This window comes from Pleurodeles waltl, chromosome 8, assembly GCF_031143425.1.
Source record: "Pleurodeles waltl isolate 20211129_DDA chromosome 8, aPleWal1.hap1.20221129, whole genome shotgun sequence".
Lineage (NCBI taxonomy): Eukaryota > Metazoa > Chordata > Amphibia > Caudata > Salamandridae > Pleurodeles > Pleurodeles waltl.
In genome coordinates this window covers 1,392,006,353-1,392,028,778 of record NC_090447.1, presented here as the reverse complement: position 1 = coordinate 1,392,028,778, position 22,426 = coordinate 1,392,006,353, and the positions used below count along the sequence as shown (strand labels likewise).

General features: G+C 44.5%; 1 protein-coding gene across 2 annotated transcripts in view; it reads right to left on the bottom strand.

The window, feature by feature from the left end:
- SLC36A4 (solute carrier family 36 member 4) overlaps positions 1–22,426 on the bottom strand; it is an 820,425-nt gene that overhangs the window by 783,328 nt on the left and 14,671 nt on the right. The gene's annotated exons all lie outside the window — the stretch shown is intronic.

Here is a 22,426-nt window from a genome sequence, read left to right as displayed (position 1 = left end):
GGGGTCAAAAGTACGAATGTCTCACCCATGGAAAAGGTCAGCTATGAAGAGGCATCAATCAATCAATCATTTCTAGAGAGCACTACTCACCCATAGGGTCTCGAGGAGCTAGAGGGGCCCTCAGAGATCAGTTAAAGAGCCAGGTATTGAGGTCCTTTTTGAACTGAGGCAGCGATGGTGACTGCCTGAGGTGCGTTGGTAAGGTGTTCCAACCAGGTATGAGAATGATCTTCCTCCAGCCGAGGACTTCTTTATGAGGGGTACGTTCCCTCCATTTATCAAAGGGTCCAGAGTGCAATGCTGAGGGGAATGCTGGATTACAGTGGATCGGAGTGTAGGGGGAGGAAAATGTGGTCCAATCGATCTGTCTAAGCACTTGATAAAGCCTGATTAATCTGGGTGGATTAAGTCAGGCATTAAATCTTCTAATCTAGAGGTATTATCTTTGTGTAAAGTTTGGAGTCTAAAATGAGTAGCGCTATGGGACGATATGAACTGCATGCACAAGGATTTTTACCTGGTTTAGGAAAGATCGAAACCAGGGCTACGCTCATCGAGGGAGTGACTGCACCAGACTGTGCTATATAGTTAAAGAGCGCAACTAGGTGGAGGTCCGCACTGAACGTTTTGTAGAAGCGAGCTGTATACCTGACTGTTCCTGGTGACTTATGGGGCTTCAGGGCTCTAATGGCGTCCCTGATTTCGTCTGCACTAATGGGTTCACTCAGAACCTAATTTTAATCATTCGTTACTTGAGGAAGCTCAACGGTTTCTAGAAATGTTTCTTGGCTCTGGACGTACATAGAGGCTGCTGTATATAGTTGTTCTTAAAACCCTCCAAAAGATTGGGCCATCTCTGAATCGGAGAGGGATACCTCTCCATCTTCCTCTATTATGCCCCTGGCATATTCCTTTTCCCTTAATTGGCCATGTTAGGTGAGACCTCACTGTATTACTCCGTTCAAAAGATTTGCTTTGAGGGGTCACAGAGTGAATTCTGCCCTATTTGTGTATATTGCATTAAGTTTACCTCTAAGTGTTGTGACTTGCCTTTGTAATTGGAAAGTTGGTTGTTGTTTATGTGCCTGCTCAGCTTTCTGGAGCTCCACCTCCAGTGTCCTTCGTTCTGTCATTCTCTGTTTGTTAAGTGTTGAGGCGAGGGCGATGCCCTACGTCCTAATGGATGCTTTAAATGCATTTCAGGTGGTAGCAGGGTTAGTTTCTTTAGAGTGATTCAAATGAAAAAAAATCCCTGATACCTTTGCAAACATCGTCTCTTAGGAGGTGATTCCGGGTTAGGGAAGGGGAAAAATAACAGTGACGGAATTTAGGTGACAGCATCCCCCAATCTATTGTGAGCTGTCCAGGTGAGTGATCTTAGAAGGTAATTGGAAGGAAGGTAGCAGCTAGTAGTTGAGGGTGCAATCCACTGACTGATAAAGTTCAATGTGCGGTGTGTATGAGAAAACAAAATGCATAGTCCTTAGTGGAGGGGTGTAATGTCTTCCAGGCATCAATAAGTCCCATCGCTTGAATGTCTTGTTTCAGGGTTTTGGTGAAGGTCCCTGTAGGGAATCTGTGAGGGTGTGTGCTATCCATGTCGGGGTCCCACATGAAATTAAAGTTACCCAGAATAATTATTTCTCCCTCTGTAAAGCCTTTTAATAAGGCCAAGAGTGTCTGTATGAAGATTATTTGTTTAACATTAGTGACATATACCGAGATAAACGTGCACGGTCGCCCTACAAAGCAGCCCTTTATCATAATAATTCTACCCTCTCAATCAGCTTTATAATCTTCTGGAGTAAAGCCTAATGAGGAGTGGAAGAAGAGGGCCACTCCATTGTGTTTTGTGGCTGTGGAGGATTTATCCATTAGGGAATATGCTTTATGTTGTAATCTGTGGACTTCACTCCATTTACGGTGGGTCTCCTGCAGGTCTACTACATCATGTTGTTGGTCCAGCACATATTTCCACACTTTATGACCTCTAACAGGCACGTTAAGGCAATTAGCATTACAAGAGACTGTGGTGATCACCACTGGAGTTCCAGGAATGCCCAGCCTATAGCAGGATGCAGTATGATACCGTCTTGTCTCACCCCCTCCTCCACCCATCTCTGCTCTAGCCTACCAAGAGCCATTGGGCAGCCAATCACCCTCCCCCCCCCCCACCTGTGACGTATAATAAAATAACCAGTGGGACAACATGTCCCCAGACTAGCAGAGTGTTAGCTAGGATATAATACTTGTTGGGCATGTGGTCAAGTACCACTAATGGAAGTCTTTAAGAGTAGCTTATGAGGAAAGTGCATGGGGAGAGCGTTTTAGTCACCCCAGGCTGTGATGTTTCTACCTTCTTACCATAATTGAATTTATGGTTTCTGTAACCTCATCCATCCCAGACAGGAGAGCAGATGAGTAGAGTGTTCAAGTAGAGACTAGTTTGGTTCTGAAGCAAGTCCGTGAGTTCCACTTCTGCAAGGGGGTTCTTCCTTGGAAGGCTTAGATTTGACAATGAGAAGTAGGAAACGGTATTCTCTCAGCGTTTCCTTGGAGATCTTGTGCATTGCTGGGGAAGCCATATACTCTTCTCAATGTTTCTGGATGGGTTCCTGGTTCGAGAGTCTACATTTTCCTCCCGTTGCTGGGCGTCTGGAAGTGGGATACCCAAGACTGAAGCAGCAGTTGAGAGATCTGTAATGTGAGGAATTTTATTCTGATAATCAAAAAAGAACCAAATGGGAATGTCCATTTATATGATGGTATCTTGCCTTAGTTTGTCTGTGATGGGCCTTAGTTGATGTCTACGGGTCAGCGTGGCAGGATATATATCTTGGAAAACAGAGCATGTGGCGCCCTGGAAAGAAATTTCATCCCTCTTCTGCACTGCTTGAAAAATTGCTTCTTTCATCTTGTAAGAATGTAGTTTCACCAGGCTATCTCAAGAGCGGCGACCTTCTCCCACTTCCTGGAGTCCCACTCGATGGACCCTGTCTATTGTAATCATCGGGCGGTCCTCCCCAAAGCACCTCTGCAAATAGACCCCTCACAAAGGCCTCAAGGTTAGCGGCCCTTCTGCTCTTTCCTTGGAGGAATTGTATGTGTTTTCTGTCTCCAGATAAAACCAGAGTTCAGCGTGATTTCCTTGGTATGTTGAGTGAGGTGACAGATGCCACATAAACCACACAGTTAATGTCCTGTCACCAGTGGAAGAACTATAACCAGAGGAAGAACTATAACATCAAAAACTGCATTTATGTAATTACCTGTCCCTGTGGTCTCCTTTATATAGGGATGACCACGAGAATGGCAAAGATCCGGATGACGGAACATCACAGAACTATTCGCTAAGGATGTTACACAATCAAAATGTGCAAACATTTTTCCAACTGTGTGCACTCACCTGATGATTTGAGATGGACTATTCTGGAATTTAAAGCACACAGGAGCAATGTCAACCTATTTAGAAAAGAACAACAATGGATTTTCTGTCTTGCCACTAGTGTACGGGGCCTTAAAGAGGATATCTCTCGGTGTGAAGTAGGTTCTATATCTATACCATATATGGAGACCATCTGTGTGAATGACATTTGGGTTACCAGTAGTGGTATGACCACATAACATACTGCTTGATCGAGGGATGCAGGATTTTTGTTTGACATTCCCCAAATAATAGGCATCTATGGCACATTTATAAGCCTCCCTATTGTTGTGCCTGTGTGAGTAACACTGTCAATGTTGAATTCTGATTGACTGTTACTGGATATCTTCAAGTTTTGCACCCGACATTTCTTTGATTGACATTTGATAATAGGAATACACTTTACCCACCTTAAGTTTGAGTTTAGTATAGGCGATATATACCACGTAGCTATGGTCATTAGAAATATATATAAACTAACACCTTAATCATGGGTTGCACACATTTTTAGTTCTCGCCTAGGCAGCGCATACGCGGGCTCGTCGAGACGTGATATATTCAGTTTATGGCATTTGGCACACCCATCTATTTCCATTTGTTCTTTCATGTGCCTTTCAAAATGTCTTGGTTTTGTGTGGTGAATACTTTACACTTTACATGTGCCCCGCCTTTTGAGGTGTTGGTCACGCCTATGGGTACTACCCCGGTTACATGTATTTCATTCTTGCCGATTTAGGATACTTCGGTTGGACTATTTTTTTGGGTTTGTTCTTGTGGTTTTGTGAAAAAAACGTATTTAATCGGAAGGGCTTAATTTGAAGTTATTTGCAGTTCTATTAACAGAGATGTGTTCTGAAAGTATTTTTTTATTTAATATGTTATATGTTTGAGTTGTATTTTGTTATTGTTTGCTTTGTTTTGTGTTTTTTGTTTGATATTTGGATTGAAATGTGCCTAATTATACCGTATTAGCAGTTTGGTATTGTTTGTTGTGTTCCGAGTGCTACAAGTGATTTTAAAAAGTATATTCATTATTTATTTTTACTGTACTGCGTTAAATCGGATACCTTTAATTCGGCCGGATTTCCACTTCTCTAATACTAGTACCTTTTGACTCTTTTTGGCAGCAGGGCTACAACTTTCGGGGGCAGAGCTAGCCGTGGGGGCTTCACATTTTTATCTCCCTGTCCATCCACCCACCTCTCCCCACCAACATACCAATTTCAAAGCTTGTTTGCATAGAGTCGCCTGAAAACGATGGGAATTGATTTTTTTTGTTTTTGGTTTTCCAAAGCAGAGATACTTAGCAGGTGTTATCAGAAAGCAATTTAAGAAACAGACATTACACTGGCTTTAAAAATTGCATTTTATGTATGTTTTTAGTGCCTCTTCTGTCATCCTATGTTGATGAGCGACCGTAGTCCTTCTTTTATTTTAGTGAAATGCCCCGGTTTGTGGTGTTAAATTGTAGTCACCCTAGTGTTGTATGGATTTGTGCATGCATGCCCGTGTGTCAATGGCACCACTGAGCTCTCTGTAACTGTATCTTTGCCTTTTGACCTTGGGGAGTGCCCCACTGTCCTTCAGCTAGACATACATTATACAAACACCACATGCATTCTCACCTATGTAGTCTATTCTGAAGATCTACTCCTCCCACTGCTTGACATCCCTTCCAAATATGCCATTATTCGTGAAATAATTTAATCTCATATTATGGGATAGACTGCTGTTCTTTTGGTGGTAACTGCGTGTGTTGACTCCAGGAACCTGTGTCTTCAAGGTGGAAGGCGCACACGCAACAGGAAGTAATATATCTTCTCTGCGGAGCCAAGTAATCCAACATGGCGATTAAAACACCCAACAAGTAGACAGGTGACCCTCATTCTGCGGGTTTACTTTGCTCGCTTTCCCTTTCCCCTAACCACACCTTCTCTGTAACTACATCAACTGCCTGGCTCATATTCTTACCTGATATCGCGGCCTTCTTACAATGAGACATTGTTAACAAACAGAATCCACTTAATTTTAAAGACCCAGGACAGATTGTGGGGCTGGGGTATTGGGTGAGGGACAAGGCTTTCAGCAGGCTAAGCTCCTTTTTGAAAAGTCCCACTTAGTCCTTTGTTTAGTAGTTCATATTTATATTTACAAATCTGTGCATACTTGCAAATTTCGTAAGTGCGTTATACTAAAACGAGATAGATAACTAGTGAGTTAAGTCATCTGCAGCAGGAATCAACCTTGAGGGCATAGGCTCACATATTCCCATGTCATGTGTGAGCTTTTCAGCAAGCTCATTTATTTTGCTGGTTCTTGCAGGTTTTCTATTACAAATGAGGACTACAAATCATGAGAATAAAAAAGGGTTGGCATAGCATCAGCAAAAAACAAAAAGAAAAGGAAAGCACAGTCATGTGCTCACACAAACGTACGCGTACACATCATGACCCAAGGGCGTCCCCATCTCTATGACATGTACACATGCATGCACACATGCACACACGGCATGACAGTGGGTCCCATTTTAGGTCGAGCGCACAAGCGCTTTTCTGACCTGTTGTTATCTATATGTGGGCTTTTAAACACACCCATCGCTTTCACTCACTTGTGGGCTTTCCTTGCTGCGTTGGTGCTGAGTTGCTGTGGAGGTAAGGCTGCGCTGGTGCTGAGGTGGGACTGCCCTGGTGCACTGATTTGGAGGTGGTGCAGGGCTGATGTAGAGATGGTGCTGTTACAGTCTAATGCCAAAAGTTTATTTCTGAAAAATGTTTTTATTGGGTTTATATGATAATTGTATATGTTTTATTAAATCGCCCCATATTGCAGTTATGACCATGATTCAGGCCAACTTAACATTCTTATTAAACTATGAATGCCTGAACACTCTTGATATGTTTGGGTGACCCTTCAAGTTTATTTCTCTTGTTATTCCTCCGTGGCCGATTTGTATCTTTTTTGGGGGAATTGTGTCAGCCACCCAGCAACTGTGATGGTAGGGTGGTGAAAGTGGTATTCTATTGGAATAAAGATGCCAGATTTAAATTAGGATGCTAAACGGCAACATTTTCATTTTTTGCTGCAGATAGTGGAAGAAGGTAAATGGAAGTGCTTCAGTTATATGCGGGGCCACTGGAATCATGTGTCAGGAAAAGACCAAATTATGAAGCAGGGTTGACCAATTTATGTGGCAAGAAAAGTCCAGTTATTCATTTACAACAGCAATAGCTCTAACTCAAGCAAATGCGGGACCTATTGCATTGCAAATGCTTGTTTGTATTATGAGTTCACCCCCTACAAGATAGCCGCCACTGGGACTGAATGTTTGTTCTATTTCGCTCTGACATAGGCGGGGACCTGGGTGTGTTCACTACACCTGGCGGTGGTTATATCAGCCCGCCCTTTAAAAGCGTACCACCTCCCCTGCTCTGTCCTTTCCAGGCGAGCAGAGAACCAGGTAGGTTGTCCGTGCAAGGCGGTCCCCAACCCCGTAAGTATGATTTGAAACTGCAAATTGGGTGCACTTTTTCCTCTCTTGCTATTACATTCTCGGCTCCTTATCTATACAGCAATGAGCATAACGCTATCTTCTGTTTATGACCTATGGGGCTTTGTCATGACTATATGCATGGTAAGAACCATTTTCTTATATTGTCATACATATACACTAATTGCTGCAGCACCAGCACACTGCATGTGATCAATTATTGACGCAATCGTGACAGTATGCACGTTTGAACACTGTTTGAGATGATGTTTAGATATATGTGTCACTGCTGTGAGAATAACCAATTTTGCAACTTGAGGGCTCAATGGGCCTCTGATACAGTGTGTTACAGCCAACATGTGTGCTCACCCAATTGGTTGGATGTGCCATTTTGCACATTTTGCTGTGTTTGTTTGTTATTGTTTAGACATATGTGTTACTGTGGTGTGTATAAATACTGTGCTTTTTTGTATAAGCCTTGACCCATTGGGGCACAATTTACTCATTTACCTGGGATATTCCTGGCAATTGAATGAATTATATCTATTCAGGAGTTATTGATGAGATACTGTTCCAAATTTGGAATGGACAGCATGACAACATGATGTTACATGCGTTGTGTGGATTATTTCTTGATTTTAGCCTTTGTTCTTTCTTTTCTTCTTTCTTTCACGCTCGGCATTCATACATGTCAAAAGTTTTATATCCTGACTGGTATTTCAAGTCAGCTTATACTGTCTACAACTGGATATCGATAGAGGTCACTTGTTACACCTGAATTGGTAACCATTAGGGTATCACCCAGTTGACATGTGTAGCTCACAATATGAGGAACTTTATTCACTTGTGGTCCTGAAGACGTATCATGGATCCGATTTTCCTGGACCAACAGGTGCGAAACATTTCAACCTTTACCCACTTTTGACTCAAATGGCCATGTGGGTTCGTCATTCCCCCAGAGTAGACCCTAATGCCTCTGTCTAGTGGCTTTTTTAATCCCGCCAGGAGTACCATGTAATTAAAGGAACTTTTGGCCATTCCTAGATGGTTTTAGTCGTTCACTTTTTCCTTTCACTAACACCCAGTCCTGCACATTTGACCTAATTTTAGGACACTCTCACACTTCAAACCTTCTCAATACAACACCAAACAAAGGATCTCCACTAAAGTGACACTTTGTGGGTCCCGTAGGACATTGCAGCGCCAGTCCTACAAGGAGCTGCCCGATGATGAAGCATGGCATCCCTTTTAGGGATGTGTGAGCGTACCATAAACTTAAGTGAGCAATTACCATATTGTTCGACCTGGGTGAGTGTGTAGCCATCTAGTTTCTTCTTCAGTGTAGGAACAGTATCCCTCTTTTGAATAACTAGTGTACAGAGTCAGGATACTGGACCTTTATAGCTCCTAATCACCCTCTCTCTTTTTTTGTCTCCTTCTCTCATCCCAGACCGTGCACCGCACTTTGCCCTCGGGGGTCACTCACCTCATAGCATATGCGGTTCTCATATGGAATGGGGCTCCGTATTATCAGGCATGCCCCATTGTCACCCAAATGTTTAGCGGCTGTCAGGTTCTCTGCTAGGTGCAGGCCCCTGCTTGTGTTACAGGTGGTCTTGATCTCTCTCAAGCTCCCTTGTCATTGAACGCTTTGGGCGTTCCCTGCTATGATTTCCCATGGCAGATCTTGAGCCACACGTTATCAGGGAAGGTGTTCTTCCTACCAGGAGAATCCAGGAAGGCCCACACACTTTGATTTTACATTGCTTGCAGCTGAGCTCGTGTGGATCATGTCCACTCATCCATCTTGTTTGCCCACGCCTTCATTTGTGTTGGCTTTAGGACACTGTGCATTTTACCACTGCTAACCACTGCTAACATTCTTGTGTTCTCTCCTAAAATATGGAGCAAGTGCCCTACACCTGATTGGCACTTTTCATTTACTTGTAAGACCCTAGTAAATTACTACGAGTACCTAGGACCAGTAAATTTAATGCTACTTGCACGCCTGCAGCCCTTATGGTGCCAACCACTAAGGTAGCATTTTAAAACATGTCTCAGGCCTGCCATTGCAGTCCATAGTGCAGATTTAAACTACCAATTCGACCTGGAAAAATAAACCTGTTGCCAGGTTAAATTTTCCTTTTTAAAAGACATAAATCACTACTAAGGTAGGGCCTACACAGCCCATAGTGTAGGATGACTGTATTTAAAAAGTAGGACATGTGTTTTTAAGAGTTAGTTGTAATCGTAGAGAAAAACTTCTAAATTTGTTTTTCACTACAGCAAGGTGTATCTCTACCATTAGATAATATTGGGTTAATAAGTGATAACATTTGGCTGGGAACAGCTAGATATATCATGTTTGGACTCAAATTAATTTTAATTTAAAACCGTCTTTAATGGTAAAGTCGGATTTTAAGAGCCACTTATAGAAAGTTCACATTTTTCTTGTCCCAACCATTTGGTGCCTGCAACCTGTGCCCTGGGTCACATGGCTGAATAGCTTGGTGGTTGGCCTTTGTGCATTCCTCCCAGACAGCGAGACAAAGGGGGAGACTAGATGTTGGCATTATGGGCCATCCTTCCAGGATTGGTGGGGGCAGAGATTTTCCCTGTCCCACTTGCATTTCAAAAGGGCTGCCTCCAGCACACACGTATGGGGCTTGACATCAGTCTTTTGTCACCCTAGATTACTTAGAGCCTTCACAGGAGAAGGAAGAACTTTCCAGTACCAGATGTGGTGGGTATCCAGGATGCCTTGTCTCTCAGTAGACCGCCCTGCAGAGTTGCCTGGATCCTGAGAGGACTGCCCTGCAGCTACCAGAGGACTGCCATGCTGCTCAAGGCTTGCCCGGACACCCAGCAAATTGTCCTGCTGCTTGAGGCATCCCTTACTGAATGAGTACTAAACTATCTCCTTGCTCCCAGGAAGACCTGAGTGATTCCAAGGGTCAGTGGCTGATCTTCTGTTCTGAGCTACATGGACACAACAAGCTCCAGAGACATCCCTACAACTGCTCGGCTGACCTGCTGCACTGGCCCAGTAACTAGAAACACCTGAGCCCAGGAGGCCTCTGCTGGCAACAGAGAGAACTCCTCCAGGCTTAACAGCAGATTCCATTTAATCTGGTGTGAAGTGATGTGAAGCCCGCAAAGCCTCCCCACACAGCTGAAAAGTTCATCAGAACAGATGCAGAATGACAAAAAAGCCTCACTGCACAGCAGAAAGCTTCATCGAAACCGAGCTGGAGCAATGCAAAGCCCTGCAAAGCCTTGCTGCACAGTTATAAGCTTCATCAGAACTGATGACGAGCCACATGAAGCCCCGCAAAGTCTTGCCGCACAGCTGAAAGCTTCATCAGAATAAATAGATGTGGAGCGACACAAAGCCTCGCCACACAGCCTTATCGGAAGCGATGCAGGCCAGCACAAAGCCTCACCAACCAACGTCGCATAGACCTCGCACCTAGTACATAAGGTTCAATCATCAGCTGGCCAAACTAGGTCCTCTGCCTGGCCTGCGCCTCATCACTTTCGGCCTGAACTTGTGACTTTGTTCAGGTCCAGCACATCAAGTTACCCACAATGCTTTCTGCTTCTTGGCGCTATTTTTACTTACACCTTTAAAATGTAATATCCCTCGTTCTACTGCTTGGATTGTTGTCAATCTGGCATAATTTTATTTATTATAAGGTAAACTATTTTCTAAATTGGTTTGGAATTTTTTCTTGTGTTGTGTTTTCATTTTATTACGGTTTGTCTGCTGCATAAATACTTAAGACAGTGCCGCTAAGTTAAGCCTGACTGCTTTTGTACCAGGTTACCAAAATATTGAGCACAGGTTAATTTATTGACTTTTTTGTGGCTATGGTCATTGCTTGAGAAGGATTTCACTCCTCTCAACCAAAAACCCAATTTCTTACAACACTACTGCAATCAGAACAGTCCAGCCCGAACTGCTGGGCCCGGTCATCCCTTGACTGAGCACAGGCAACCTAAGATCGGTTTCGCCCGGATTGGGGCTCTTCAGTCGGGTGTAGCTTTGCTCCAGTGGCACAGTGAGCACGGGACCCATGACTGGGACCATTGCACTAAAGGTGTCACACTAAAGTATCAAAAACATTATGGATGGTATGCTTGAATTAATCTCAGTAGCTGGTAATTACTCGGGCCATATTGTAGTACATTGTTATTTTGCACACAATGTCATTTCAGTTTGAACCCAGACCTATCCAAATCAGCCTGAACCTGCTACAGTCAGAACAGCCAAGCCCGAACTGCCAGGTAAGGTCCTCCCTGAACTGGAACACAGGCTACCCAAGACCAGTTTCACCCTGATTTTGCATATTTCAGTGCAATATTTATGTGTTGTGTAAAAATGTGTATTGATAGTTTGTGTAAAAAGTGATAATGCGGTTTTCAGGTTAATAATAATAAAAATGCATGCAATAGTGCTATCAGCATATTTTACTTAGTATGTATTTAGGGTAAACATACTCTACATAAGCAGATTATCTCCAAACCACACAAAACTGTAGCCCTTCCCTCCTTCCATTCGCACCACCAACTCCTGCCATTTGGGGTCCCAATATCTTTCCATAACACACCACCAATCAGACGGCCCACCACATCAATTGTCATCCTAGCAAACATAACAATTGATTTGGATTGTCTGTCAGCCCACACACGGAGACTTGGGGAGAGAGGCCTAGGAGCAAAAAGGGATACAGAGAGGACATTGTTTGAAAGAGAAGCTCTCCGACATAAGACTTGCACAACACGACAAGAAGGTAGAGCCTGGGCAGACAGAGGCTTGCAAGTTGTGCAGAGACTGCACTGATCATGATTGTCCCACAGTGTGTAAACATCTAAAGTGAGGCGAAGCTATGGAGCAGGAGATTGTCCCACTGTGTGACTGTCTGACCCGGAGAGACATTAAGAAGTGGAGCGTTACCTACACAAAACTGGGGTGAAGGAGAACGACTTCCCTGGGACTACTGTGGCAAATAGGGAGTGGAGGAGGCAGCCTCTGCTTGGCTCCCCATATATACCAAAAGGAGTTTGTGGCATCCCATGGGTCCAACACGCTGAAAGGGAGACTCAAGGTGTTGCAATTTATCTAAGGTAATCCCTGCTTCCCTGAGCACACTTTCTTTTCCCCCCAACATGTGCTGTGAACACAAGGCTTGCAAAACAGAGGCGAAAGCTTTGAGAAAGTAGTCTTCCATCCAAGACCACTGAAGAATGCCCATGGCTACTTTCATCTTGGAGAAGTAATTCTGTAAGCTAATGGACAAATTGTTTTCCGGGAATGTAATGCTGTCTGAAAAGGGATATAATTTTATTTCTGAACAGATGCCTCACCCTCCGCATGCTCCGCAAGATCTTCTGCTGGATCCCCGCCGACACCAGAAAAACCGTGACCCACGCCCTCGTCACGAGCCGCCTGGACTACGGCAACACCCTCTACGCCGGGACCACAGCCAAACTCCAAAATCGCCTGCAACGCATTCAAAACGCCTCGGCCCGCCTCATCCTGGACGTACCCCGCAGCAGCCACATCTCCGCACACCTGAGACACCTGCATTGGCTCCCAGTCAGCAAAAGGATCACCTTCCGACTTCTCACCCACGCACACAAAGCCCTCCACGACAAGGGACCGGAATACCTCAACAGACGCCTCAGCTTCTACGTCCCCACCCGCCTCCTCCGCTCCTCTGGCCTCGCACTCGCTGCTGTCCCTCGCATCCGCCGCTCCACGGCGGGTGGAAGATCTTTCTCCTTCCTGGCGGCCAAGACCTGGAACTCCCTCCCCACCAGCCTCAGGACCACCCAGGACCACTCCGCTTTCCGGAGACTCCTAAAGACCTGGCTGTTCAAGCAGCGATAACCCCCCCTTTTTCCCCTAGCGCCTTGAGACCCGCACGGGTGAGTAGCGCGCTTTATAAATGTTAATGATTTGATTTGATTTGATGCCTTGGACCTCGTCTAAGAAATATTTGCGAAAGGGAGACTGTGACACTGGCACAGCATGCCAGGTACCATGAGGGTATCCATCTGCTTAATAAACATGAAGTAGAACGAGGAGAGTCTGCTCTCCTAACAAAGTATATCATGGGTAGCACTAAAAAGGAAGAGGTGATTAGACAGGTTCCACAACCACTGCTCAATAGTCACCATGAAGATGTCTTGCTGGGCAAACGGAATGCACTGAATCCTAGGCCAAAAACCTGGACAAAATTCTATAACCTGCTGCATCAAGGCTAAAATCCCAAATCCAAGAAAATGCAGAAAAGTGTGAGACTTCTGTCCAAGACAGCAGAAGACTTTCAGTGACGCTCTAGACAGAATAACAGTGATGGACCTACCTGATGGTAAAGACAGAACAGACATGATAGGATTTTTGGAGAACTGGATAGCAAAGAAGGTGGCTGCACAGAACCCCACCGAGTTTTATGTACTAAAGATCACACATGATGCCGGGACATGAGATCGGGACAGGCGTCCACCCCCCACGGCCTCCCCTTTACCTGGTGTGGCCAGGCTTCTTTATTTCTGGGGAAAGGATGCTATACTTTTGGAGCTACAATATTAGGCCCCAATAAGGTTGGAAATGCTAAGGTCAGAATATTGTCAGATTACACTACTGCAATGCAGCACCAAAGGACATCACTCTTAGAGGTGAAAAGAAAATTGAAGGACAACTAACTACAGTACATGCTGATTTTCCCACCTACCCTGAAAGTGATAAAAGGCAAACAAACACGGTTCTTCACAGATCTGAAGAATGTCTGGTAATAAACAGAAGTAAACTCTCCTACTGAGGCCACAGGACCACTCAGAGCAACGAGGCAGATAGAGAAGGATGAGAATGCACAATGTACAAGTAAGTGCAAAGAAACCCTCAAAATAAATATGACACAAAGGCACAGCGATTGTGACGATAACTAACAGTGGTGCACATAGATCACTGCGAGCAAGTGGGGCTCAACTTCAGACTTGAGTTGCCTGAAGTCAGACCCAGTTAATAAACTGCTAGACATCTCCCTGAGGCAAGCACACAATTTGTGAGCAGCAAATGGTGTGCTGGAATCAGGGTAGATGTTTACTAATGTATTTGTTATAGAACCACTGGTAATGGATTGGGTCTTTTCAGCTACTAAAGGTAACTACATACTGTCAAGAATAAGGTGGGCTGGCCGGAGTGAAAAACACTTTGTCAGTGGCTTGAGCAGCTAACACCTAACGATTCTCTCTGCATGGCAGAGAGACCTAAATTCACGGTTAGAGCTGGATAGTTGTGATGGGCAGTAGACTGCTGCCAATCTGCCCTAAGTTTGGAGCAGAGTTTGTGGATTATTGTTTTCTAGTTCTAATCCCAGGTTGGGTCCATGCTCATTGGAGATGGAGGTTCCAGAGGTGGATGGAGCAGTGGGACAGAGATGGGGTGCCAAAACTGGGCTGGAATATGCACATAATAACTGTCAATGTTGAACTGACATACAAATTTGATACTGGGTGCACAGCTCTAGTCCCCCTCCCAGGGCTTTTCTATACTGGCTCTGGTGCCTGAAGCCGCACCTCGCTCCTCTCCTAGTCAATTTCACTTGATCTTTCCCTCTCTGGCTTGGTCTGTGCAGTCCAATTGCTACTCTACCTTTACCCTGTTTGTGTGCCTCGGGTTGCTCCTTTTGCTGATCTGTTTTCACTCAGCCTTTCACTCTACTGCTTTTACCCCCAATTTAGTGTCTCTTCTACTCGATTTAATACCACGTTTATACCCTGCTAATCGTTTTTCCTTTTTTTTCTACCCCATTCTTCGTGCCTTCTTGTATGCTCCATTTCACTATGTTTTTGACTCTTTGTACCATCTTTGCTCTGATTTGTGCCTTGTTCCATGTCATTTTTCTGCTCTGTTTAACTCGTGTGCCACTTTTTTGCTCCGCTCTTTGTCTTGTTGTGCCTTTTTTGCCTCTCTGTTTTGTCCATGACTGACCTTTGACACATTAACCCCAACACTCCTTACTTTTTCCCATTCTCCTCACTTCCTGCCTCCCTGTGCCCCCTTCAGTCTCGTCCATGACCTCCTCCCCCTTCCAGAACCTATCTAATATCATCCACAATGCGGACGCGTAGTGGTCGCACCATTGGCATGACAAAGGCAAGCCTGTATGCATCCATCCAGCCAGGGCTGCGCCCAGCACCAGGGACGGTGATCTTACCCCCATCCTTTGTTCCCTTGCCATAATATTCCTTGCTCTCAACCTCAGCCACCACGTGCTGTGCTGCTGCCTCACCACAGAGCACAACACAGTGAGTGCATTCTCTTGAACCTCATGCAAGTTGTCCTGTACTCTCCTTCTCTTCCCACCTCTCACAGCACTCACGACTCATCGGCTGCACATGTACTCAGACCAGCCAACTCTCACACAGCACCCCGCATTCTAATGCATACTCCTCAACAACTGCTCACTGCAAAAAAATGCACAGATATAGGACCTTCTGCATGACCATGCACCAGACCTTCTATTCCTCATGGAAACATTGCTGGCCACAAACTCTGCACCATGTGTCTCTACACCCATCCCTGCTGGCTACAAGAACGCAAGATGGGACAGGCAGCACAAGCCTGGAGTCGGAGTTGCCACCTTATTGAAAAGACACCATTTGCTACACCACTGCAACAGACACATCCATTGGATACAAGGAGCACCTACTGTTCAAGTTACAGATCACAGCAAAATTCAGCTTGCACAAAACTCTCATCTACAGGCCAGCAAGACCATGCACCAACATCATCAGCAACATCATTGCACCCCTCATCATCAACTCCAGCACTTTCATCCTCCTTGGAGACCGCAACATCCACCTAGAAGACATCAGAGACCGTAACTTACAAATGGAAGACCTCACAGACCTGAACTCTATCAATCTCCTAGAAAACTTTGGAAATCTTAGCCTCACCCATCACTCCACCTTTCCCATGCACGCCGCCAGACACCTGGTCCCAATTTTCACCTCCCCTGGCAACATCTCAGTCAACAAGCCAGCACCACTCACCTGGACAGACGATGCCCTCATCAGTTTCTGCTAACCTGTCCTGCAACACCGCAGACCCACCACCACTGGACCTACAGGCTGCAACTGGAAAAACAACCTGGAGGAGCACTGGACTTCCACTCTCTCTGCACACCAGCCACAGCACACTAGCAGTCTGCCAGAAGCCATTGTGAACTTCAACAACATGATTACCATATGCGCCAATGCATCCTGGGTCTCCTCAAGTGCAACACAATTAGCAAGAACCCCGCCACAAGCCAAATGGTACACAGAGGATCTCTGGCTTAACTCTGGAGCACCATCAGACCTTTGCCCCTGCCAAGCTTTCACCAAAGAACTCCTACCATTCAGCAAATCTCCAGCACCCATCTTCATGCCTCTATGAACAAAGCCACCTTCCAGGACACCTGGAAAATGCCACGGTCATGCCGCTGCTCAAGTACCCCTACACAAACCCAGCTACACTCACCAAATACAGACCAATCTCGCTCCTCCCCTACCTGGCCACGACTTTTGAGAGACGATCAACTGGTCACCAATCATCTCAATAACCACCAGCTCCTCGACACCACGCAATCCAGCTTCAGGTCCATTCATTCTTGAAACAGCACTTATGACCACCTCAGACAACATGTGCATCATCCTGGGCAGAGGAGATACTGCAACCCTCATCCTCCTGAATGTATCTGCAGCATCTGACACTGACTCATGCACCATTTGTGAAGGGGAGATATCAATCGACTACAAGCAGGCCTCGAAAAATCATAACAGTATTACCAGTCCTGTAGGTCTAATGACTTAAATAATCTAATTGATCTAATTGTAATGTGTTTGGCCTATAAATTGGTCTTAAAGTGTGTGATCCTAGGCAAATAGTTTAATTACCAAGTTGCCTTTTCCTTCATTAGCACATAAGAAACCACCTTCAAGAATGTGAGTTCAGCATGTCTGCTGTCCAAAAAGCTCTTTTGTTTGATTCAATAGACTAAACTCTTGCTCCATGTATAAATAGAATCTAGCCCACGTATAAGGTACACATGATCCCAGACTTGTCTTAGTTCACTAATAGCATTGTCACCAGGGCAGCAATATTTTTCAGTTCATGTTAAAAAACTCTCACTTTTAATAAATAGATTACTAAAGCATGATGTGGTGGTTGACCGACACTTATAGATAGCACATTTCTCACTGAAATGGCCACAGACTTTCCCAATAACGTGTAGTTATACTGATAAAACTATATAGTGTACAAATGATAATATGTGGAAATTGGGGTTTATCACATATTTATCATTTGCACATCACTAACTAAAGTGTTCTCTTTTTTAATCCTATTAAAATCTGTGCTTTCATCACATTTAAGAATCACAAAAAAATTGCTTTCCTGACTGCTAATATATTCTGAAATATGTTCAGTTACAAGCTATTTAAATACTGTGCATTATTAAAATAAATGGCATCCATTGGCCTTTCATATTACCCTCACTGTACCACAGCACAATTGTCAGACAGATCATTTTACAAAATCATCTAACTGCATTGAGTGGAATAAAAGTAATCACCAATCTCCAGGATAAAATAAGCAGCAGTTTATAAGAAGAAATAAGCTGATATCTGGCCTCTGTTTTTGAACGTGCAGCAAATGAATCACAGTGAATGCAAGATTTACAGACATCCTTATTGCTCATTCACTTTCTGAATGCACCGAACGCCTATTCTTGCCAGCTCTCACTTTCACTCTAGAAAGGTCCAGTAGGCCCTAAATATAGCTTACCCGAATAAAATCGGATTCCCCATAGCAAGTGGGCAATTAGATTTTTCAAGGCCTGGTGAGATTGGCTTCCATGGACCCGGGATCTGCCAGATATGTTCCAAGCTGTCAGTCTAGCACTGCACTCTTTGCAAACCCACTCATCTGTGGGAACCTCATGGTTCACCCTTCAGCAGCAACCTCTTTCACACATACATGACCCCCCCTGGCCAATGTCGTCTGCAAATATGACATCAGCATGCTCTCCTATTTTGAAGACACACAACTCATACTCTCCTTCATGGACAGGATTCCCAACACAAGGAACAAGTTCACCGCTTTCTTGACGAAACTCGACAACTAGATGAAGTCTGTCTTGAGCTCAACAACGACAAGACAGAAGTAATGATCTTCTGCAAGAACACCTCACAATGAAATTCCACCTGGCTGCCAGCCAACCTTGCACCCACACTCACCCTTAACAACCACGACAAAAATCTCTGGATCATCACTGAAAACAAACTGGACATGACTGCTGAAGTCAACAACACTGTCACTGCTTCCTGCTTCCTCAACCTAAAGATGCTGAAGAAGGCAGGGGTGGCTCCTCTGCAGAGGCAGAGGAGCGTCGCCCCCCTGGCTAAGAGCCAGCAGCAGAAAAATAAAACATTACTTCAATATTGTTTTATTATTATGCTCCTGGCTCAGCCAGCATGTGAAGGGAGGGGCAGTGCTGCGTCATGGGAGGTAGGGTGAGAAATGGAATGCACTAAGTGCGCATGTGTGTTTGGCCGGCCGTCTTAGGCTGGCCAGACACACATGCGCACTTAGATTTCTCCAGCCCGGCGGTGTACACAGCCGGACTGGAGAAACTGCACCGGCCCTACGGTTGTGTCTGAGAGGGCAGTCGGAGCTGCTCAGACCAATCCTGATGCAGCTTTCATGGTAAGTTTAGCATGAAAGCAACACCAGGATTGCTGGGGAGCCTGTTCTGGTGTCCCAGTGAATGCTGGGACACAAGACCAGGAAAGGAGCGAGGCGGCAGGAGACGGCGGCAGCAGAAATGGTCAGTCTTTTTTTGAATTTTTTTTTATATTTGCTACCCCCGCCCAGTTGTCACCCACCCCCAACCCTCCCCTGGATATTTGCAGTGGCCGCCGCTGGAAGAAATTCTTCAAATAGGTCACCAGTAATACCTGAACAAATGTCACTCATGACCTTGTCACCAGCAAGCTGAACTAAAGCAACAATCTACACGCCCAAATAACCAAACCATTTACCAAAAGACTATAAACCTTCCAGAACTCAGCTGTCAGACTCATACTCAACTTCCCACACAGAACACACATCACACCACACCTCACGGAGCTCTACTAACTTCCAATACACAAACGTGCTCAGTTCAAACACCTCACTCACACACTGAAGGCACTGTACGAAAAATCACTAACTGTGTGGTTATGTAACTGCCAACTGCAACATGTACAGGGTACATGCAATCCACACTCAACAGAATATTCCCACTACTCCATTATACATGACTAGCAAAATGGCAGTCATGGTTAACCCAGCCGCACGGGTCAATCCCTTGTGTAACTGGATTTGTGCCCAGTCTCCAAGTTTTGACTGACTACAACCAACTAACTTATAAATATAATTAACCACAAGGCGATCACCTTAATTCAGTAGATCATATCTTGATCCAAATTTGAAGCTCTATGTTGCGCCACATCCATTTTGATGGCATGAAAGAAGCTATTCAATAAAAAATTGTCCAGTTCTCCATATATGTGAGCATTTTTTTTTTTTCTTTATTTTCATTCCATGCAGACCCAGCCAGTGCCTTTCGCTCCATCCTTGAAACTTCATCAGGGCTTATAAAAACATAGACATAATACCAATCACCATTCCTATTGTGATAAGAACACCTAAACTAATGATGTGAAAAAAATACAACATTCAATATTTACATAGTGGTAATCCAAACTATCAAATGTTCATTTGCCCAGTAGTCTATTCCTCGAACCGATAGTATAGCTTCTTCATGCCTTTAGCCCCTTCGCTGCCAGGCCTTTTCCCCCACAGGTGCCAAGCCTTTTTTTGGCTGTTTGGGGCAGTTTGCACTTAGGCCATCATAACTTTTTGTCCACATAAGCTACCCACACCAAATTTGTGTCCTTTTTTCCCCCAATATCCTAGAGATTCTAGAGGTACCAAGACTTTGTGGGCTCCCCTGAAGGAGACCAAGAAATTAGCCAAAATACAGAGATGATTTCAGTTTTTAAAAATAAAATGGGAAAAAAATGGCTGCAGAAGAAGGCTTGTGGTTTTTTCCCTGAAAATGGCATCAACAAAGGGTTTGCGGTGCTAAAATCACCATCTTCCCAGCTCTCTGGAACAGGCAAACTTGAATCAGAAAACCCAATTTTTCAACACAATTGTGGCATTTCACTGGGACATACCCCAATTTTACTATTTTTTGTGCTCTCAGCCTCCTTCCAGTTAGTGACAAATGGGTGTGAAACCAAAGCTGGATCACAGAACGCTGACCATTTCTGAAAAGGAGACAGAATTCTGAATTCAGCAAGGGGTCATTTGTGTAGATCCTACAAGGGTTTCCTACAGAAAATAACTGCTGAAATATAAAAATAGTATTGAAATTGAGGTGAAAAAAACAGCCATTTTTCTCCACGTTTTACTATGTAACTTTTTCCTGCGATGTCAGATTTTTGAAAGCAATATACTGCTACTTCTGCTGGACTCTTCTGGTTGCGGGAATATATAGGGCTTGTAGGTTCATCAAGAACCATAAGTACGCAGAGCCAATAAATGAGCTGCACCTTGCAATGGGTTTTCATTCTATACCGGGTATACAGCAATTAATTTGCTGAAATATAAAGAGTGAAAAATAGGTATCAAGAAAACCTTTGTATTTCAAAAATGGGCACAGGATAAGGTGTTGAGAAGCAGTGGTTATCTGCACACCTCTGAATCCCGGGGTGCCCATACTGGTATGTGAATTACAGGGCATTTCTCAAATAGACATCTTTTTTACACAGTCTCTTACATCTGGAAGGAAAAAATGTAGAGAAACACAAGGGGCAATAACACTTGTTTTGCTATTCTGTGTTTCTCCAAGTCTCCCAATAAAAATGGTACCTCACTTGCATGGGTAGGCACAATGTTAGCGACAGGAAACGCAACATGGACACATCACATTTTCCCAAAGAAAACAGACCTGCTTTTTGCAAAGTGCCTATCTGTAGATTTTGGCCTCTAGCTCAGCCGGCACCTAGGGAAACCTACCAAACCTGCAAATTTTTTAAAACTAGACACCTAGGGGAATCCAAGATGGGGTGCCTTGTGGGGCTCTCACCAGGTTCTGTTACCCAGAATCCTTTGCAAACCTCAATATTTGGCAAAAAACACTTTTTCCTCACATTTCGGTGACAGAAAGTTCTGGAATCTGAGAGGACCCACAAATTTCCACCCAGCGTTCCCCCATCTCTCCCGATAAAAATGGTACCTCACTTGTGTGGGTAGGCCTAGTGCCCGTGAAAGGAAGTGCCCCAAAACACTATCTGGACACATCAAAATGATCAAATACAAAACTACCTGTTTTTGCCGGGGTGGGGGGGTGCACCTGTGTTTTTGGTCCTGGGCTCAGCGGCCATCTAGGGAAACCTACCAAACCCAGACATTTCTGAAATGTATACACCCGAGGGACGCCAGGGAGGTGTGACTTGCGTGGATCCCCCATTTTTTTTTTTACCCAGAATCCTCAGCAAACCTTAAATTTAGCTAAAAAAAAAAATCTAATTTTTCCCACATTTCTGTGTGGGATCAATGCACCGGGACAAATTTCATTCTCCTCAGTCTCCCGGTAAAAATTATACCTCACTTATGTAGGTGAGCCAAGTGCCTGTGACAGGGAAGAGCCAAAAACATGTTGAAATTGAGGGGGAACTAAAGCGGTTCCAAAAGGGCAGTTTGAAAAAACACATTTTTAGGCTAACAAGTGCAGCAGAATTTTTATTGGTATAGATAAGACAATGCTGGGTGGTAGAAATGTTGTGGATTCCTGCAGATTCCAGAAGGTTCCATCATAAAAATATCGGAAAAATGTTCGATTTCCAGCAAAGTTGGAGGTTTGAAGGGCATTGTGGACAAGAAAATGGTCTGGGGTGCATGTGAAGCACACCACCCTGGAATCACCTAGATGTTTATTTTTCAGATGTGTCTAGGTCTTGTGGATTTTTATACATGGCAACGTCCCAAAGTCCAAAAAGTGCAGCTCTCACCATTCCAAGTGGGACGATTTTGAGAGTTAGCCAAGCTCTCATGGCCCAAATGTAAAACCAAAACCTAAAATAATCAAATGTCCTCTTGCTTGCCGTGGGATAAGATGTTTTAGTGTGCAGGGGAGAGCTGAAAGACTGTTACCCCCTTCAGTTGGGGTGGGGGCTTAACCAGGCCCATACTGTTTGGTAGCCACCACACCACTATTTTTTTTTTGTTAATGCCCCGGCATCTAGTAGACTTTCTGCTCCCCTGGGGTGTGGATCAAGGGTAATTGTCCCATCTGCCCAATAGTGAGCAGAACAACTTTGGCCCCATTTATTTAGGGTCGGGGTATGGCCATAACTCCACCCTCTTATTTTGGAAAAAATATCTTCTCTGGTCTCTGGTGGGCATTCTGCCC